Source organism: Panthera leo, chromosome B3 (genome assembly GCF_018350215.1).
Source record: "Panthera leo isolate Ple1 chromosome B3, P.leo_Ple1_pat1.1, whole genome shotgun sequence".
Lineage (NCBI taxonomy): Eukaryota > Metazoa > Chordata > Mammalia > Carnivora > Felidae > Panthera > Panthera leo.
Window position 1 is genome coordinate 102,394,852 of NC_056684.1, and position 19,468 is coordinate 102,414,319.

Here is a 19,468-nt window from a genome sequence, read left to right on the forward strand (position 1 = left end):
GGTTGATCTGTAATAAAGAGCTAAGCTCAAAATAGGATGTTGGCTGGTTCTGGAGGTAGAGGGTGGCTAAGAAGATGGCTCTGATAAGGTTCTGACTGGAAAAAAAGGTTGGTTGGTGGTCGGGGGCTGGTAGAAGAGGCATCCCTGGGTTTGTTCCATCCAAACACCGTTGAAGCAAGAGACAGATCAGCAGGACCACTGGGCATACTGCCTGAGTAAACCTATTTTTAAGATGTGTGGAACATGTTTTGGAGTTCATTTTAAGTGGAATGTTAATACTCTTGGTGATGTAGAGAGTCACCCTCTAAAAAATATGTAATCTAAACTCTGGATCCAACCAGATAAGAATATACGTAAAGAATTAATAAGGATAAATAACGTTGGCAAGGAATATAGCCCATCATTTACCCTGGTCCCTGAGAAGTTCTAGAGACCCCAAATCTTAGTAAACCCATTTTGTGAAGGAGCATTACTAGGATCCAGCTAGAAGGTGAACTAAAGTAAGATAATCCAATCAGTTGATGTTGGTTTATTAAATAGAATAAATAAGCCTTCCACATGTTGTTATCTGGGCTTCTGAGATCTCATTCATCAAATTTCTAACACAGCCCAGATTTGTATTCATGTTTCAATTTGAGGCCCAATTCTCATGATGATGATTTCTTATACCTGAGCTTTTCCAAGGTAAACAATTTAAAACAGGTGTGGCAGATATGACTGTTTTACAAACTCAGGAAGCACAAGAAATATTGCACCTTCTACAGGATGAACCATATGAAACTGATGTGTTTTAGGTTAAAAATTATCAAATATCAGCAATTTCATATGCTTTACCCTAATACTTTTCTCTAAATCAATTTAATTCTATTTTGCACCTTCAGCTTGCCATATTGGCTAAAAAGATAACCTTAGCAGTTTGCAGGGTTCCTTTATACCTCCCTCTTTATCTGCTCCTGTCCTCTCTCCAACCTCCTCTCCTGCTTGAGAATATTTCAGAGTTTCTGGGTGAATGCGGAAGTGGGGAGAGGGGAAGAGTATCTGTTCGAGTAGATGCCCTTCTCTGTGTGCCTAGGCTATTCTTGGAGCATGGAAATCAAAAGAAGCTACCTAGGGATTTGTCTTCCTAGGCACTCTGGTCAGCAGTTTCTTCTCTGAGGTCTTATTGTTTCCATAGTTGCACAGCTGTGAGTACAAAGGGGTTTCTAGACGACCATGCCAAGGCTTGCCACAAAGGAAATGGATCACTGTCCACAGTACCTAGAACATCATAGGTACTCAGTACATATTGATTGAAGGAATAAATAAATGATCTGAAGTTGTCAACGTAAGCATACTAAGCAGAGTGAGCAGAAAAATAGCAATAACAAACACACAAGACTCTTACAGTGATAGGCATTGTTCTAACTGCTTTATATAATTAACTTATTCAGTTCTTGCAATGACCCTAAGACTTAGGTAACAGCAGAACTAAAGGATCTTCTCAAGCTTGTGGCAGCCCAAGCATGGAATCAAGGATGCTTTTCTAACTTTGTAGACAAGGAGATAGGTCTTCAGTGTGCTGGGTATTTCATTTAGCTTCAACAGAGATTTTTGCCAGTGACATTTATCTATGATAGTTAAGATCACTAACAAATCCCAGGCAACATTCTGGCTTGCAGCAGCCCACTGGCATCCCCGTCTGGCACACTTTGCAGGACTGGTCATGTGAGAGAGATAACTAACAGCGACAATTGCTAGGTGATGAATGGCTAGAAGTAGGGCAGCTCGAAGCATGACAGGGACAAGGAATGCAATCAGGAAATGCTGACCTGGAACTTGGAGTGGGTTAAGTTAAGCTGTGATGGACGGAAGGCAGCAGCTGCACGTACAGCATGTTGGCACACACAAGTCTGAGAAGCACTGCTTAATTTGAATTGAAACGGGCGGCTTGAGAGGCAAGCAATGACTAGAGCCACAAACCAAAATACAAACCTTTCACTAATCTTTCCAACCATACCCACACTCTTGGGTAGTATTGTTGTTTAGCATCATTCTTCAATCTGATAAAGATAAACAAACAGATAAACAAACAAAAAAACCAAAAACATGATACAAGGCTATGGGCCCCGGGGCCATGCATTATGAGACTTCTGAAGGGGAAACAGGCAGAAGAGGCTCTGAACTGAGATCTAATGGGCACATTGGAGCTGATCTCCAAACAAAGGTTTCTGTTTAATTTTAGGAATGGCAGTTCTAGAATGCTCTGATGTGCTTGTGTGCACAAGAGAAAAATATGGTTGGTTCCCTTTTTTTCACATCTCAAAGTCAAGGACTTCCTCTATTATTTTTTCCCTTCCCCACTGTGGTCATACTTCTTGTATCTTAGCCCAGGTCAGAGATCTGGGGCCACTGGGTGCCAGGAGACTCCACCCAGTAGCAACAGGACCCTGACCAGTCAGTGTTATGTTGGGTCCATGTTGTGTGGGCTCCACGTTGTTCTGGATGCACTTGCACCACTTACAAGAAGATACTTCATGTGTCCGTGACTATTGAGGCCTTGAATGAGACTTAAAATGGATGTTTAAAAATTAACTCTCTTTTAGGTACCTTGGTGGCTCAATTGGTTAAGTGTTTGACTCTTGATCTTGGCTCAGGTCATGATCTCAATGGTTTGTGAGATTGAGCCCTGGGTTGGGCTCTGCACTGACAGTGTGGAGCCTGGTTGGGATTCTCTTTCTTCCTCTTTCTCTGCTCCTCCCCTGCTCATGTACTCTCTCTCTCAAAAAATGAAACAAAACAAAAACGTAAAAAAAAAAAAATTAACCCGCTTTTAGACACATGATTTGCAAATATTTCCTCCTATTCTGTAGGTTGTCTCTTCAGTCTGTTGATTGCTTCCTTTGCTGTACAGAAACTTTTCAGTTTGATGTAGTCTGACTTATTTACTTCTGCTTTTGTTGCCTGTGTTTTTGGTATGATACCAAGAAATCATTACCAAGACCAATGTCAAGGAGCTTTTCCTCTATACTTTCTTGGAGAAGTTTTACAGTTTTAGGTCTTAAATTTAAGTCTTTAACCCATTTTGAGTTGAACTTTGTGTATGCTGTAAGGTAGGGGTCCAATTTCATTTCATTTTTTTTTTTTGCATGTGGATATCCAATTTTCCTAACACTATTTATTGAAGAGACTGTCTTTTCTCTATTGTGTATTCTTTGCACTCTTGTCAAAAATCAATTGACTATAAATGTGTGGGTTTGTCTCTGTGTGGGAATGTCTCTATTCCATTCCATTGGTCTATCTATCTGTCTATACCAATACTATATTGCTTTATTACTGTAGCTTTCTAATATATTTTGAAATCAGAAAGTGTTAGTATCTTCATCTTTGTTCTTCATCAAGATTGCTTTAGCTATTTTGGGTCTTTTGTGGTTCCCTATGAATTTTAGGATTGTTTTCTGTATTTCAGTAAAAAATATCATTGAAATTTTGATGGGGATAGCATTGACTCTGTACATCTCTTTGGGTAGTACAAACATTTTTAAAATATGAAGGCTTCTGACCATACAACTCAACAGCAGAAAAAAACCCACAAATAATCTAATTTGAAAATGCACAGTGGTGCCTGGGTGGCTCAGTGGTTAAGCATCCGACTTCGGCTCAGGTCATGATCTCACAGTTTGTGGGTTCGAGCCTCGCGTCGGGCTCTGTACTGACAGCTCAGAGCCTGGAGCCTGCTTCAGATTCTGTGACTCCCTGTCTCTCTGCCCCTCTCCCTCTCACAATCTGTCTCTTTCTCTCTTAAAAATAAATAAACATTAAAAAAAATGCACAAAGGACTTAGACATTTCTCCAAAGAAGATATACAAATGGCCAACAGGTATATGAAAAGATGCTTTGGGTGCCTGGGTGACTCAGTTGGTAGAGCATTTGACTCTTGACCTCAGGGTCGTGAGTTCAAGCCCCATGTTGTGAGTAGAACTTACTTAAAAGAAGTATGCTTAACATTGTTAGTTATTAGTAAAATGCAAATCAAAACTACAAGGAGATACCACTTCACACCCAGTAGAATAGCTATAATAAAATAGTATGTCTGCCTTTTTCTTTTAGAGTTGTAGGAGTTCTTTACCTATCCCAGATACAAGTACTTTGTTGGATATGTGTACTGCAAATTTTTTCCCAGCTCTACCCTGCATTTCACTCTTACTAAAATAAGTTCTTAATTTTAATTAAGCATACTTTTTGTTCTTTTGTTTTATGCTTACGCTTTTTTCTACATCAAGATTATGAAGATATTCTCCTATGTTTTCTTCTAAAAGCATTATTTTACTTTTCATAGTTAAGGCTACAATCTATTTCAAATTAATTTTTGTGTGTCTAATGTGAAACAGGCATCATGTTTTCCTTGTCCAATTGATCCACTACTGTTTACTGAAAGGACAGAATGCATAAAACTTAAACTATGGATATTATGTGAGGGATGGAAGGCAGTGGTATTCCAACATGAGAGATTGGAAGGCAGTGCCACAAAGAACAATACATGTAGCAGGAGGGAGTAAATAGGTCTGTTTGAGGTGGATATCTAACTTTAACATCCATAGTATTACCTATTAAAAATATTGATTCCTGGGTATGCCCCGACTCCTGCCCCTCTCCCCATTCAGATCAGGAGGTCTGATGTAGATCACAAGTAATTTGTGAACTGCACTCTGAGAAATGCTGGTAAAGATATGCAGGGTGCTGTATGTCTCTTTTCCAGATCATGCTGATATAATTACTTTATAAACTTTGTGGACTCGTGTCAATTTATAATACATTCCATTATACAGAAGTCAGACTCACAAATCTCTCTTTTTTTTTTTTTAACATTTATTCATTTTTGAGAGACAGAGAGAGACAGGGAATGAGTGGGGAAGGGGCAGAGAGAGGGAGACACAGAATCTGAAACAGGCTCCAGGCTCTGAGCTGTCAGCACAGAGCCCACCTGATGCGGGGCTCGAACTCACGAACTGCAAGATCATGACCTGAGCTGAAGTCAGATGCTCAGCCGACTGAGCCACCCAGGCGCCCCCACAAATCTCTTTAAGATAAGCTTTCATCTACATTGGACTCCCTGTAAACCTGCCGTGAGACAATGGCCTTAGATTCTTAGAAGCCCCGTTGTCGAAACAGAGAAAGTCTGCAGAATACACTCTAAAATCCTTAGAAGTCCTTCTGTCTGTCTGCAAGGATCTATGAGGCACCACCTTAAAGTTCCCTGACTTTTAAAGGATCTTATAGCTCTAATCTAGATTTGGTTTCTGCTTTGGAGCCCTTTGAGAATTGTTTGCCGCTTACAGTACAATCCCACAACTTGATGAGACAAGATTAACTACAGGATTTATGAGAAGAAACCAGAAAAAAAGTTGGGAGATCATTCAAATCTGATGCTGTTGTGTAATGCATCAGCTGTTGATTTAAACTCTTCTTAATAAGAACATTTTTTTTCTTTCAGAGATATCTGTTATTTCTCTTTCCCCAATATTAAATAACTTCTGACAAAAGTATTTATAGAACTTCTTCGTGGGGTATTAATGCTTGGATCGGGGCTTTTTGCTCATCTTGACATTGCATCCTCTACTGTCAGGCTAGGAGCTGAAAGGAGTTTAGTAATGTTGACCCCCTACTCTTGTAATCTTGGTTTCTTTTCAATCTCCTGGACCAGTGGGAGTTCATATATCCCATAATAGTCCCAATGCACTCAACAGGAGGAAATAAAGTCATAAAAGAATGAATTTTAAAGTCAAAGGAGGAAAAAAATGGTTTAAAAAATCTTTCTTTGTCTTTTAGCTGACAATAGAAATCTTTTTCTCCTGGCAATTTCCCAGCAGGTGGACGCTGATAAGCCCTGGCATGAGTTTTGAAGCATGGTAAATATTTCTTGGTTGGTGTGTAAATTCACAGTCATTGTTTCTGCAAATTCTGCTCTTCCTTATTGTTGTCATCGGAAAGTTAGAACTGATTCATAAGAACATAATACAAAACTAACAATCTACCCTGTTATTTGGTTGAGAGTGGCACCAAGGGAGATTTTGTGGGAAGGTATTGTTTTACCTTAGTTGTTGCTGACCTGAAATGAAATAAATCTTAATCTTGAGTTCTTCTCTGTGATTGGTGCCATAAACCATGTCCATCTGCAAACTGATCTTTTGACAATCACTGATGTCATTACCCAGACACAATAGAAAATGAGACTGATGTTCAATATTTACAAGACCAGGGTCCCTCATCAACAAGCCCTCATTGAGTAGTGATTTTTGATGAGATGCTAACAAACACTGAGCTTTTTCTCATTTTTGAAAGTGAGGGCTCACAATCATTATACAGGCAAAAAATAAATTACTCAGTGGATTAAATGTACAAGTTGTAATTTTTTGTCAGTTAAGGAAATGAATGCTTAATGAGCATGACAAATCATAAACTGAAACAAAAATAAAGAAGTTTAAATAACAGAGCACTGTAAGTGAACATGAAATGTTGGGTTTGGATGAGATGATTTCTATGGTTTCTTTCATACCTTTTTTTTAAAAATGTGTATTTATTTTTGTGAGAGAGAAAGGCAGAGACAGAATGTGAGGGGGAGGGGCAGAGAGAGAAGGAGACAGAATCTGAAGCAAGCTCCAGGCTCGGAGCTGTCAGCACAGAGCCTGATACGGGGCTTGAACTCATGAACCATGAGACCATGACCTGAACTAAAGTCTATGCTTTCCATAGCGCTGGAAAAATTAGATTAATGAGAATTCACAAAAAGGATAATGATCGAAGTATTACATCCATGCCCTAGAAAATATGGGAAAATATGAGTGAAGAGCAAACCTAAGCTGAAACGTGTGACTTCCAGGGCCTTCTCTTCAACTTGCCAAAGAAGCATCACTCTTTCCTCAAAGGCATGTAAGTCACTGAAGATAATTGTGAGAAGTGAGTGAAAGTAGGGACAAGCCAATGTAAAAACAAACATTTCTCTCTGGGATACTCAATAAGTCTGGCTGTCATCAAGGGTATATTTTGGGAGGGTAGTGATGGATTTAGCCTGATATAAACAAGATCCACTCTAAAGCAATTTTACTGAATGCCTTCAGTGTCTCAGGGAAGTTAGTTGGGTAACCAACTGCCCCAGTTTGCCTAAGACTGAGGGTTTTTCTGGGATGTGAGACTTTGAGTGATAAAATTGGGAAAACTTCAAGCTAATTTGTAAAAGTTGGCCACTGTAGTTATGAGAGAACTAAGCTGAGGCCAGATCCCCTGGGTGCAGATCCATCACCCCGTCAGTAAAGTACATCCCACCTCTTATTCAGTGGCTTGTGAAAACACAAAATCGCCAGATGGAAGCCTCAACTTTAAGTTCAAACTGAACTATGTCCTATAACTTGGTAGAAGACTTCTTCCTTTGCGAGTTAAGACCTCTAGACCTGAAGAGATCAGAAGCAAAACTTTGTTAAGTAAATGATTAGGAATAATAACAAGAAAGGCTACCCTCACTTCTTCCCCTTGGTTTCTACACCTATATACTCTGTGGGGTAAAGAAAGGAGCCATAAATATTGTAGTTGATTCAGAATATATATTGTATCTCTTAGAAGAAGGACCCTAATGTTGCAAGGCATTGTCTCTCATTTGTCACCAAAACAGGGTCTTTGATAGGCATTCCAATCATTCTATAATGTCAGCTTCTTCTGACAAATCCCTTGGGTCTTAGCCCATTGCCTCATTCTTTTTGCTGTGAAATGATTTCTTTTGTCAGAACAATGTTGTCTGGGATTCAGTGACAGTGAATAGGAATTCAGTAAGTACATAGATGGTGGTGATGGCAGAAGCATTACCTACAGGGAAGGCACATCCCTGTCTAGAATGAGTGTCTATTCCAGTGAGGACTAGTCACTGCTCCTTTGATGATGGAAGGTGTTCAATAGAATCACCTATTGGTGGCTGCTATTCTATCCATGGTATGGTGCTGTGTACCATGGTTCAGTGTAGGTTTCTGCCAGTTGGTAGGCTGGGCACTTAGCAGTGGTAGTAGCTAGATTATTCTTGGTGAAAAGTCCACATGCTTGGACCCCTGCATAACCTCCATCCTTGCTTATCATGGCCATTTTATTCATGAGCTCATTTAAACAAATTTCAGGCTAGCTGAGGAAAGAGGTTGGTATACCCATAGTGGCTCATCTTGCTTGCCTGATTATAGAGGACTATAATCTTATGCCCTACATGAGCATTCACATGGAAAAGAAATATCCCTATATTCTATGTCTATTATTAAGTGGATATATCCACATGCCTCTTTCCTAAACCTCCTTGTTATCAGTTCTTCAGTCTTGTATCTTCTAGGTCACTAACCTCCAGCCCTTGAACCTGTGTAGCCCTAAATATGTAATCATCTCTCCTTCCAGGCAAAGTGCACACCAGATATGTGGCTTGACTTTCTGCCCACTGGGAAGATTTATCCTCCCTATCATCCTTCACAGCCACCCCTGAATGGGGTTATGATTCTGTAGCAGTTGACTTTCAGCTGGTGCCCACATATTGTGTGGCTGCATCTCTGAACAAGGCTCAATTTTTTGCTTCCTTGATCAAGCAGAATTTTGTATGAGACCATAGGTGTGAGTGAAGGAGAGATGGCACTAGAGGAGATAGCATATTTGTGTAACTCATTTGTGCTTTCAGTGTCTGCTCAAGCTAGGTCTTGTATAAACCATATCTTTTTGGTGATGAGCATCCTTTCCCACATCTAAATTTATGGGTTGACCTAAGAGTTATCCAATTCATAATGGGCAGCTCAGGTCATCTTGTCACTTGGTGTTTCATGGACGGGTACTTGAACTCAATTAGGGCACAATGGCATTCAGTATATACCAAAACCTGGAAGTCTGCACTATGATTCTTCTATTGAGACTTGCCAGAGGCTATATGTAGTATTCTCGTCCTATACCAATACCTCCATCATTATTGGATCTGCTGGGACATAAGGCTCAATTGGTGATAGAGTACAAAAGTCCTGGACAGAGTTATTTTTTGTTCTGGGCCCCACTCAAAGTTAGGAATCTAAATTATTCACTAAATTAGTTAGAGTGACTGACCCAAATGTGGTGTTCTGGGCCCCACTCAAAGTTAGGAATCTAAATTATTCACTAAATTAGTTAGAGTGACTGACACCAAATGTGGTGTATATTGCTTTCAGAGTCCAAAGATACCCACAATGGTTACTTTTAGGTGTCAACTTGATTAAGCCACAGTATTCAGATATTTGGTCAGACATTATTCTAGATTATTCTGTAAAGGAGTTTTTAGGTGGAATTCACATTTAAATCAGCAGATTTTGGGTAAAGTTGATTATCCTCCATAACGTGGGTGAGCCTACCTATTCAGTTGAAGGTCTGAATAGAGTAAGCCTGACCCTTCTGGAAGGAAAGGAATTCTGCCAGTACTCTGCCTTGGGACTTGAACTGAAACACTGACTCTTCTCTGAGTCTTCATCCTGCCTGCCCACCTATAAGATTTTGGACTTACCAGTTTCCACAATCACATGAGTTAAAGAATCACCCATTCTTTTTTTTTTTTTAAGTTTATTTATTTATTTTGAGAGAGAGAGATCACAAGTGGGAAAGGGGAAGAGAGAGAGAGAGAGAGAGAGAGAGAGAGAGAAAGAAAGAAAGAAAGAAAGAGAAAGAAAGGAAGGAAGAAAGAATCCCAAGCAGGCTCTGAACCACCAGCATGGAGCCTGACACAGGGCTCAAACCCACGAGCCATGAGATCATGACCTGAGCTGAAGTCGGATGCTTAACCAACTGAGCCACCCAGGCACCCCATGAATCATCAATCCTTAAATCTCTCTCTCTCTCTCTCTCTAAATATATGTTACAACCTATTGGCTCTATTTCTCGAGAATGCTGACTGGTACAGATGCCTCTTACTTAGTGGTTGCAAAATACACCAACTTGGCCCTTGTTTGGGAATGCAGATTATAAGATGAAGGAGGAACTGCAAAGTGAGAAAATAAAGGGACAAGGCTGGAACCCCATGGGACAGCAACACAAAAGCAATAGAGAAGATAAACTCAAAAAGGGGCTGAGAAGGAGTTTGAGGCTATCGAGAAGGAAAAGAGGAGGAAGGAGAGGCATGTGGGTAAGGTCATTGAAGTCAAGAAAAGAGAAGCATTTCCAGAATTGATCAGTGAATTAACAGTGGAGAGTTCATTGGTGACTTTGATGAGAAATGTTTCAGAACCCAGTTTGTGGTTGCAGGAGCAGGTTACTGTAGTATGAGGAATAAGTGAAGGGGTAGTGAGAATACAGTCAATACAGTTAAGTTGCCTCTTAACTAACCAACCAACCAACCAACCAACCAACCAACCAACCAACTAACCAACCAGAAACCTGGCTTTGTAAAGGATGGGGTAGATGGGATGGTCTGGAGTCTGAACTCCCCTTCCTCCTCCATTTGAGTGGAGAAAGCCCTGAATGCATGAATGGCTGACAGAGAGGGAAAGGTTGAAGATACAGACAGAAAGCATATTGCTGATTGAGTGAGGCCTCTGAGAAGGCTGGGAGGGCTGACATCTAGAGCTCTGTGTCATGAGAGTCGGCATCCAGAGGAATTATTCTACAGCCTTCACAGAATTATGATTTGTAATGGAGCTTGCAATCTGTTTACCTTGTCTCATAAATGTAAAATTTCCAAAACAATATTTGGAAGTACCAAAAGGTGGCTTTTAAGAATTGTTGACTCGGATAAAAGGACATTGGTAAATTGGAGACGTGGTCAGAAATAAATGGAACAAAGCTGGGGAAGGTTAATTATAGAGCTGTCACACCATGGGAGGAAAAATACTGGGTAAGGACTGGTTGGGATCTACGAGTTATTACGAGGAGCTGAATATGAGCCAGCAAAGAGAAGTGTGGTTTAAAAAGCATTCTGGAAGACAAAACTTAAAAAAAAAAGTTTGTTTCTTTATTTTGAGAGAGAGAGAGAGAGAGAGAGAGAGAGAGCAAGCAGGGGAGGGGCAGAAAGAGAGGGAGAGAGAGAATCTCAAGCAGGCTCCACGTTCAGCATGGAACCTACTCAGGGCTCGATCTCATGACCTCAAGATCACCACCTGAGCTGATATCAAGAGTCTGACACTTAACCAACTGGGCCACCCAGGGGCCCCTGGAGAAAATCTTTTAAATGCACATTTTATATTTAAACATCTAATGTGAAGTTGTGCATGTTGTAAATATTGCTGATTTGGTTTAATTTGTTGCTTCTGGTCTGACCTCACTAGGTTATACTCTTAAGAATTATTTGGGTAAAAGTGGCGATGGTTTATGCTGAAATATCCAATATCTAATGTTCTCTTGCCTGACTCCTTAGCCCATGGTTCATCTATGCAACATGGCTGGTTAGGGTGAAGCTTGTAGGCAGTGGTGGTTAAATGGAGTTTTGTTTTTTCTTATGCGACACTAAGCAGGCTGCATGTGGCCCACATTTTTTATTTAGGTTTTACTGAATAGCTGATACTAATTAACAGATCTAAGCTATTCGGCAAATGACACCAGTCATGTGAAGACTAAAGAATAATGAATCCATCTTCTACCCTGAGCATTATTTAGGTCTCTTATTAGTAAAAGTGTAGCTTCCACTATTAAAGAGTGTCATGAAAATGTTAAGAGAGGACCCCAAAGATGATGTGGGAACTGGAAAGTAAGACCAGATAATAACTATTTTAGAGAAAGGAGAAGAATGTGAGGGGGGATTTTTATAAACTCTTCAAGTACTTACAAAGAAACGTGACCATCACAGCAGATACAAGAAAAGGTTTAAAACCACACTGATTTTTGTCCTCACATTTTTGTTTTCTGGAAATTTTCTAGAAGAACCATATGTTTCTTTTGGATTTTTTTTCTTCAGCATTTTACCGGGGAAAAACTTCAAACACACAGAAAAGTTGGAAAACAGTGCAATATACACCTGCACGCCTACGTCTTAGACTCAACAGTTGTTGACATTTTTCCATATTTCCTTTATCCTTGTATAGTTTTGTGGAATCATTTGAAAATATGTGATAGACATTATGATTTTTACTCCTACATACTTCAACAGGTGTTTCTGAAAAAGAAACAGATTAGACAGAGTTGTGTATTGTAATTCCATATATTATTACACCCAAGAAAATTAACAGTGGTCCTCTAATATTATCCAATACTCAGTCCATTTTCAGATAGCCCCAATTTGTATCCCAAATATCTTTCATAACATTTTTTTTGATGATGGTCCAATCAAGTTTAAGTTATCACATTTCTTTGTTTGTCTCTTTAATATGTAGCAGTCTTGCCAGCTTCTTGAGTTAAGGTCAGAAAAAATAGATGCTAAAAAACAGGATGTTTTATAAAAATTTTGCATATGTTACTTCATTTGGTATTTATAGTCATAATTATGATTAAAATGTGAACAGATTTTTAAAAATGGAAGAAAATTTAAAATGTTATCTCTGTATTTAGGTCTATTAGGTAATAATATTTTTTGCTTCCATTTATTTATTTATTTATTTATTTATTTATTTATTTATATTTGCCAAGTGTGTTTTTAACAATGAATGTGCAATTAAAAATGTGTCCAATGGAACTAGAGTGTATTATGCTAAGAGAAATAAGTCAGTCAGATAAAGACAAATATCATGTGATCTCATTCCTTTGTGGAATTTAAGAAACAAAACAGATGAACATAGAGAAAGAGAAGGGAAAATAAGATAAAAACAGAGAGGTAGGCAAACCATAAGAAATTCTTAAATACAGAGAATAGACTGAGGGTTGCTAGATGGAGGAGGGAGGGAGATAGGCTAGATGGATGATGGGTATTAAGGGGGACACTTGTGATGAGCATTGGGTGTTTTTTTTAATTTTAATTTTTTTAATTTTAATTTTTGTTTATTTATTTATTCATTTATTCATTCATTTTTAATATGAAATTTATTGTCAAATTTGTTTCCATACAACACCCACTGCTCATCCCAACAGGTGCCCTCCTCAACACCCCTCACCCACCCTCCCCTCCCTCCCACCCCCCATCAACCCTCAGTTTGTTCTCAGTTTTTAAGAGTCTCTTATGTTTTGGCTCGCTCCCTCTCTAACCTCTTTTTTTTTTCCTTCCCCTCCCCCATGGTCTTCTGTTAAGTTTCTCAGGATCCACATAGGAGTGAAAACATATGACATCTGTCTTTCTCTGTATGACTTATTTCACTTAGCATCACACTCTCCAGTTCCATCCACGTTGCTACAAAAGGCCATATTTCATTCTTTCTCATTGCCATGTAGTATTCCATTGTATATATAAACCACAATTTCTTTATCCATTCATCAGTTGATGGACATTTGGGCTCTTCCCATAATTTGGCTATTGTTGAAAGTGCTGCTATAAACATTGGGGTACAAGTGCTCCTATGCATCCATACTCCTGTATCCCTTGGGTAAATTCCTAGTGGTGCTATTGCTGGGTCATAGGGTAGATCTATTTTTAATTTTTTGAGGAACCTCCACACTGTTTTCCAAAGCGGCTGCACCAGTTTGCATTCCCACCAACAGTGCAAGAGGGTTCCTGTTTCTCCACATCCTCTCCAGCATCTGTAGTCTCCTGATTTGTTCATTTTAGCCACTCTGACTGGTGTGAGGTGGTATTTCAATGTGGTCTTGATTTGTATTTCCCTGGTGAGGAATGACGTTGAGCATCTTTTCATGTGCCTGTTGGCCATCTGGATGTCTTCTTTAGAGAAGTGTCTATTCATGTTTTCTGCCCATTTTTTTCGCTGGATTATTTATTTTTTGGGTGTGGAGTTTGGTGAGTTCTTTATAGATTTTGGATACGAACATGTTATCTGATATGTCATTTGCAAATATCTTTTTCATTCTGTTGGTTGCCTTTTAGTTTTGTTGATTGTTTCCTTTGCAGTGCAGAAGCTTTTTATCTTGATGAGGTCCCAATAATTCATTTTTGCTTTTAATTCCCTTGCCTTTGGGGCATTGGATGTTAACTATATGTTAACTAACTTGAATTTAACTAAAATCTTAGAAAGAAAAAAAACATGTGTCCAAGGTTGGGGTTAGACTAACAGAAGGATTACACAGCAGTGAAGGCAACACTAAACATTTAAACACTGAAGTAGCTGTTTGAGGAGACTGTTGAGTTAGATGTAATGTTTTTAGAGATAAGAATGATTCCTACCTATCTGGTATGGGTAGGAGTATTTCACCTGAGGTGACAGGAGAGATATTAACTCCCTTTTTTTTTATGCTGTATAAGCAGTTTATAAACTAGCCTGTTGGCATGTTGGCAGTAGAGTGGAAGAAGCTTGGATTTGGGAGTTTCAGACTCAGCTCTGCCACTTATTAGCCATTTGGCCTAAACAAATTACTTGACTCTCTGAGCCTGCTTTCTCAACTAAAAAATGGGCACAATTACATCTCACTCGACTGTTGTTAGAATTAGCAATTATAAGCAGTGTATGAAAAGTAGCTGATATCATAGTTATAATTCAGATATAATTTAGTTTAAACAACACCTTATTTAATATTTATAATGAGTAAGAAACTGTCATAAGGTGGTTAGTCTATAATAATATGTTATATACCATTTTCTAGTTTCAAATTAAAAAAAAATTTTTAACATTTATTTATTTTTGAGAGGCAGAGAGAGGCAGAGCATGAGCAGGGGAGGGGAAGAGAGAGAGGGAGACACAGAATCTGAAGCAGGCTCCAGGTTCTGAGCTGTTTGTTAGCACAGAGCCTGATGCAAGGCTCAAACCCACCAACTGTGAGACCATGACCTGAGCTGAAGTTGGACACTCAACCGACTGAGCCACCCAGGCGCCCCATAGTTTCAAAATTTTTAAAAATACATGATCTCAGGGCACCTGGCTGGCTCAGTCAGTAGGGCATGCAACCCTTGATCTCAGGGCTTGTGAGTTCAAGCCCCATGTTGGGTGTAGGATTACCTTAAAAAAATACATGATCTCATTTGGTTCTCACACTAACCCTTAGAGCTAAGTACTTGTATCATCTGCTAATCAGGGAGGAAACTAAAACTCTGAGAAGTGAAATGACTTGTCCAAAGTCACTCAGCTAAGAAGGAACACAGTAAGGTTCTGTGATTGCAAATTCAATATTAAAAAAAAAAAACAACAAAAATAAAAACCTCCTTATAAGGAAGTGTATAAAATCCTTATAAGGAAGTGCATAGAATCAAAGAGGCTTTAAAGTTTGTTTCTTCCAATTACTAGGTATATTCAGATGAAGTGTACATTTTCCAATGCTGAATTCTGTTAGAAGAGTTTATATGATGCTGGCTGGTAGCCATTCTCATATTGCTGATTAGGTTGAATGTCATATGTGTGCTCATTATTTAAGCTAATAAGCTAAAAAAGATATCAGGAATAACTGAAACCTACATATAAATGAAAACTTACATCTTATTTGTTTTTTAGAAAGAGAGAGAGTGTGCACGTGCCAGCAGGGGAGTGACAGAGAGAGAGAATCTTAAACAGGCTCCACACCCAGTGTGCTGAGCGAGATGCAGAGCTCAGTCTCGTGAGATCATGACCTGAGCCAAAATCAAGAGTTGGATGCTTAACTGACTGAGCCACTCAGGTGCCCCAAAACTTACATTTTAAATGTTTGTATATCTAAGGGTTTATGTTTTGGGAGTCAACCTAGTGCAGTGGCACATGCATAGGGATTGGAGTCAAACAGATCTGGGTTTAGGTGCTGGTTTTTGAGTTCTGTGTCCTTGAGCTAGTTACTCAGTGTGAGCCCAGTGCTATACTATAGGGTGGTTTTGGTAATTGTGTGAGATAATGTACATTAAATACCTGCACAGTGCATATATGCACAATCAGTACTGGTTCATCTTTCTTCATCAAACCCACTAGTTTTCAATCATTGGACAAGTTTTTGAAGATGAGAGACATGACTGTGGTTTCAGTAATGTTAAATTATGCTACAAAGTAGCTACAAAGTAGCTTTTCCTCTCTGCCCATTCCTGCCCAAGTTTCCCTTGAAAGGCCCCAGCGAAGTCTTGGGATAACTCCCTTCTGCTTATATGAGATTTTAATATTTCCTGTAGCTATTTAGAAGTGAAACAAAGATTGTTCTGCTTCTTTATTATTGAAGAATAAGCCATTTAAAAATCATAAAAATTGGGGCACCTAGGTGGCTCAATTAGTTAAGTGTCCAACTTTGGCTCAGGTCATGATATCAGGGTTCATGGGTTAGAGCCCCGCATCGGGCTCTCTGCTATCGATGCGGAACCCCCTTGGGATCCTCTGCCTCCCTCACTCTCTGTTCCTCCCCTGCTCGCTCTCTCTCCCTCTCTCGAAAAATAAATAAAAACATTTTAAAAATTATAAAAATTATATAGGGTGAGAAATTCAAGCAGAGCTTGGCTGGGTGATTCTTCTCCTCCATGTGGTACTGACTAGGGCCACTGGTGGTATTTAACTTGTGGTGTAGAAAGTCTGGGATTCGGGAAGCCTTCATTCACTTATCTGGCCCAGTTAGAAGGCAAGGCCCAGGTGGGTCTCTCTTCCTCCCCATGTAGTCTCACAACTTCTCCACATGGTCTTTCCAGCGAAGTTGTTGGACTTTTCACATAGTAGCTCTGGGCTCTCAGATCTGTGGTTCCATGAGACAGGAAGTAGAGCTGCCTATCTCTTAGAGCCTGGGCCCAGAACTTGGGACATTTACTTCTAGCATATCCTATTGGCCTTTGCAGATTCAAGAGGAGGGGACACAGAACCTACCTCTCCATGCAAAGAGTGGCAAGTAATTTGTCATGAAAGCACCTGAATACCATATGCTTGAAGAGACTATGTGTCAAAGGGGCACAATGCAGATTTCCAATAAACACAGTTACGTGCTAGATACTTTGTTGGGATAGCTGATCACTTGTGAATCTACAGCCGCAGATGTTCCTATGCACGTCTCCATTCCATTAATGGGTGGAGAAGGTGTACCTGGAATCTGCCCTTTACTTCTAGTTCTGTGAATTGCTTCATTATACTTTCATCTCTGCCATCCCTGATCTGATGGAATAGGAGATGTAATCTGTTACTCACATATTACTCAAATCTCTGTATAACTCACCACTTCTGGGAAATCTTCCCTAGACAAAACAGGAATAGCTAGCTTTCTCTCTCTGCTGGAGAGATGTGTACTGTGTGTCTTTAAAACTTTTCCAAAACTCAGAACAAAGAGAATTATTATCAGAAGGTGCACGCCAGTAAATTGTGCTTTGTTAAATTAAAAAAAAAAAAAAAAAAAGAGATGAGTACTCTTTAAGGTGATAGTGTTACACTCTACAGTTTTCAATCAAATTTAATTTCTGAGTTGTTACACTTAGTGATACCTCAGATGCTAATCCGTTTTAGCAGGTTAGTTGCTGTCTCAGTAGTTTTTGGAAGGTAGTAAGCAGCAATCAAGATTAATTATATTTTAGGTTAATTATATGTTAATTATAGTTATATTATACTATATTTAAAAATGTACAGGGTAGGTCTTAATTCCTAATAGGGCTTACCATGCATAACAGTTCTAGTTAGTCTTTTTGTTTAGCTGTGAATAAATAGAAATCTTATAAAGAATGAAGCATCTACTCACTTTCCTTTTAAAAAGTCAAAGTCCAATCACCCAGAAAAATTGAAATAGCTGTTACATTTATGGTTCTTTATTTCAAACTATGGCACACAAAAATGAGTGAGTTCTGACTGTAAAACTTAGTATATTTAGGGTAAACATGTCCCCAAACTCGACTTACTGTCTTATATACAAATGTACTTAAATATTACTGTCTCTAAAATGACACTGAGGTTTTACTGAAGTCAGAAAAATGATAAAAATTTTTATTCTAGCCTAAAACGTGTCTTGGTACTAACCAGAGGAAGTTAGGTGATTGTTTGTGAGCTAAATCAAGAGTCCTTAAACTCCATTATACAAATGATGCACTTCCCCCTTTGTATTGAGTTTAATGGCTTCACTCTTCAATAAAGCTGGGTCCTTTGGCACATGCTTAGGAGACAGCCAGTGGTTTAGAGAGAGATTGCTTTGAGGGCATTGGAGCAGCTGAGGGACTAACACTACTGAGAAAGGAAAAAGGACACTTCTGGAGTTAAAATAAGACAGAATGCATTTTTGGAGGAAATAGTGGCTGGAGACTGGCAGAATTCTCAACATCTCAGGCTAACACATTCTTGCTCAGTTTTCATTTGTACTTTGGAGGTGCTCTAGAAAGCTTAGACAAAAATAATTACAATACAAACATATAGTGCGTTTTTAGCCAGCCCATATACAGGAAATTCTCTGTTGGTGTAGGAACTGTTCTGATGTTCATTCCTTAAAGATTGGTTTTATTCCTCCTTGGTCGGGATGTAGGGGGAGGAGTTAGTGAAGAGTCCTCGTTTTATTTATCTCTAGCCACACTCTAAAAGCGTTTGAATCATTTTTGAGGAGAATCTGGGGGTGTTTGTGTATGTTCTGGGCAGTGCTTGGCATTCTGCAAGAGACTGATGAGCAATAAGCAATGGTAATCAGCACATCTCCTTTGCCAGTGGAGCAGGAAGATCGCTGCTATCCTCTCAGCAAAGAGCAGACTAATAACCAGGGATTCGGGCCAACCTCTCCTTTCCGAGGCAGCTTCTTGTTATTTACTCTGGCTTAATGAATGGCCACCAGCTGGCAGACACAGCAGTTTCATAATATTTGCACACAATTTGTTTGGGTCAGTTTTTAATTTCTCTTTCCGTTTGAAGCCAGGGTTACCCGAAGGAGAATTCAGAGAAACTCTGAAGACAGAGGAGCGGATTTCGTTTTCTAGTGATTTCTGGGAGGAAATCTGGGACGCGCAGGGTGAAATCGAGTATCGTTTGGTTAAGGTTAAAAAAAAAAAAAACAACAACCAGTGAGGGGGCCAGGTGGTGCTTCAGTGGGAGGGCCATGCAAGACGAAACCAGCTTTGGGGGAAGGAGGGAGCCAGGGAACGAGAGCAGGGCTAATGAATGAAGGGAATTCCGCTGAGCCTCCAAACCCTGGACTCCCACCCTCCACCTAGCTGCGGGACTTTGCCTCGGGAGGAAAGCCCCGGAATCCCGAGCCAGCGGCACGCTGGGGCTTACCGGAGCCCGCGGGCGCGTGCGCCAGGGCAAAGGCGGCGGGCGCCTGTCCCTTTAAGGGGCCGGTCTCCGGGCACCGCCGGCCCAGACGCCGGGACGTGCCGGGGGCCGCCCCGCCCCGAAGCCGCCCGTTTCCTGCCGGGCGGCGCGACGGCACCTGAGCAACTGCGGCGGCGGCGGCGCCTCTGAGCGGGCGGCCGGGGCTGTAGTGCCCGTGCCGCCGCGTCTTCCCGGTCTCCTTCCCCGGCTGCTTAGGGTAAGGGTGAGCAGGCCGCGCCGGGCCGGGCGCCGGCCTTGGGGACCAGGGTAGGGAGGGCTGTGCCGGCCGC

The 19,468-nt window shown here is 40.2% G+C and overlaps 1 protein-coding gene across 8 annotated transcripts in view; it reads left to right on the forward strand.

The window, feature by feature from the left end:
• Positions 1-19,278: 19,278 nt before the first annotated feature.
• The window catches only part of KTN1 (kinectin 1), a 107,531-nt gene continuing 107,341 nt past the window's right edge, over positions 19,279-19,468 (forward strand). For 3 of the 8 annotated variants that reach the window (XM_042943325.1, XM_042943326.1, XM_042943323.1), the window contains exon 1: positions 19,281-19,395. The gene's annotated coding sequence lies outside the window, so the exon portion shown is untranslated. Of the gene's footprint in view, positions 19,396-19,468 lie in introns of all 8 variants that reach the window. The other 5 variants (XM_042943324.1, XM_042943322.1, XM_042943321.1 and 2 more) reach the window with 4 other exon arrangements.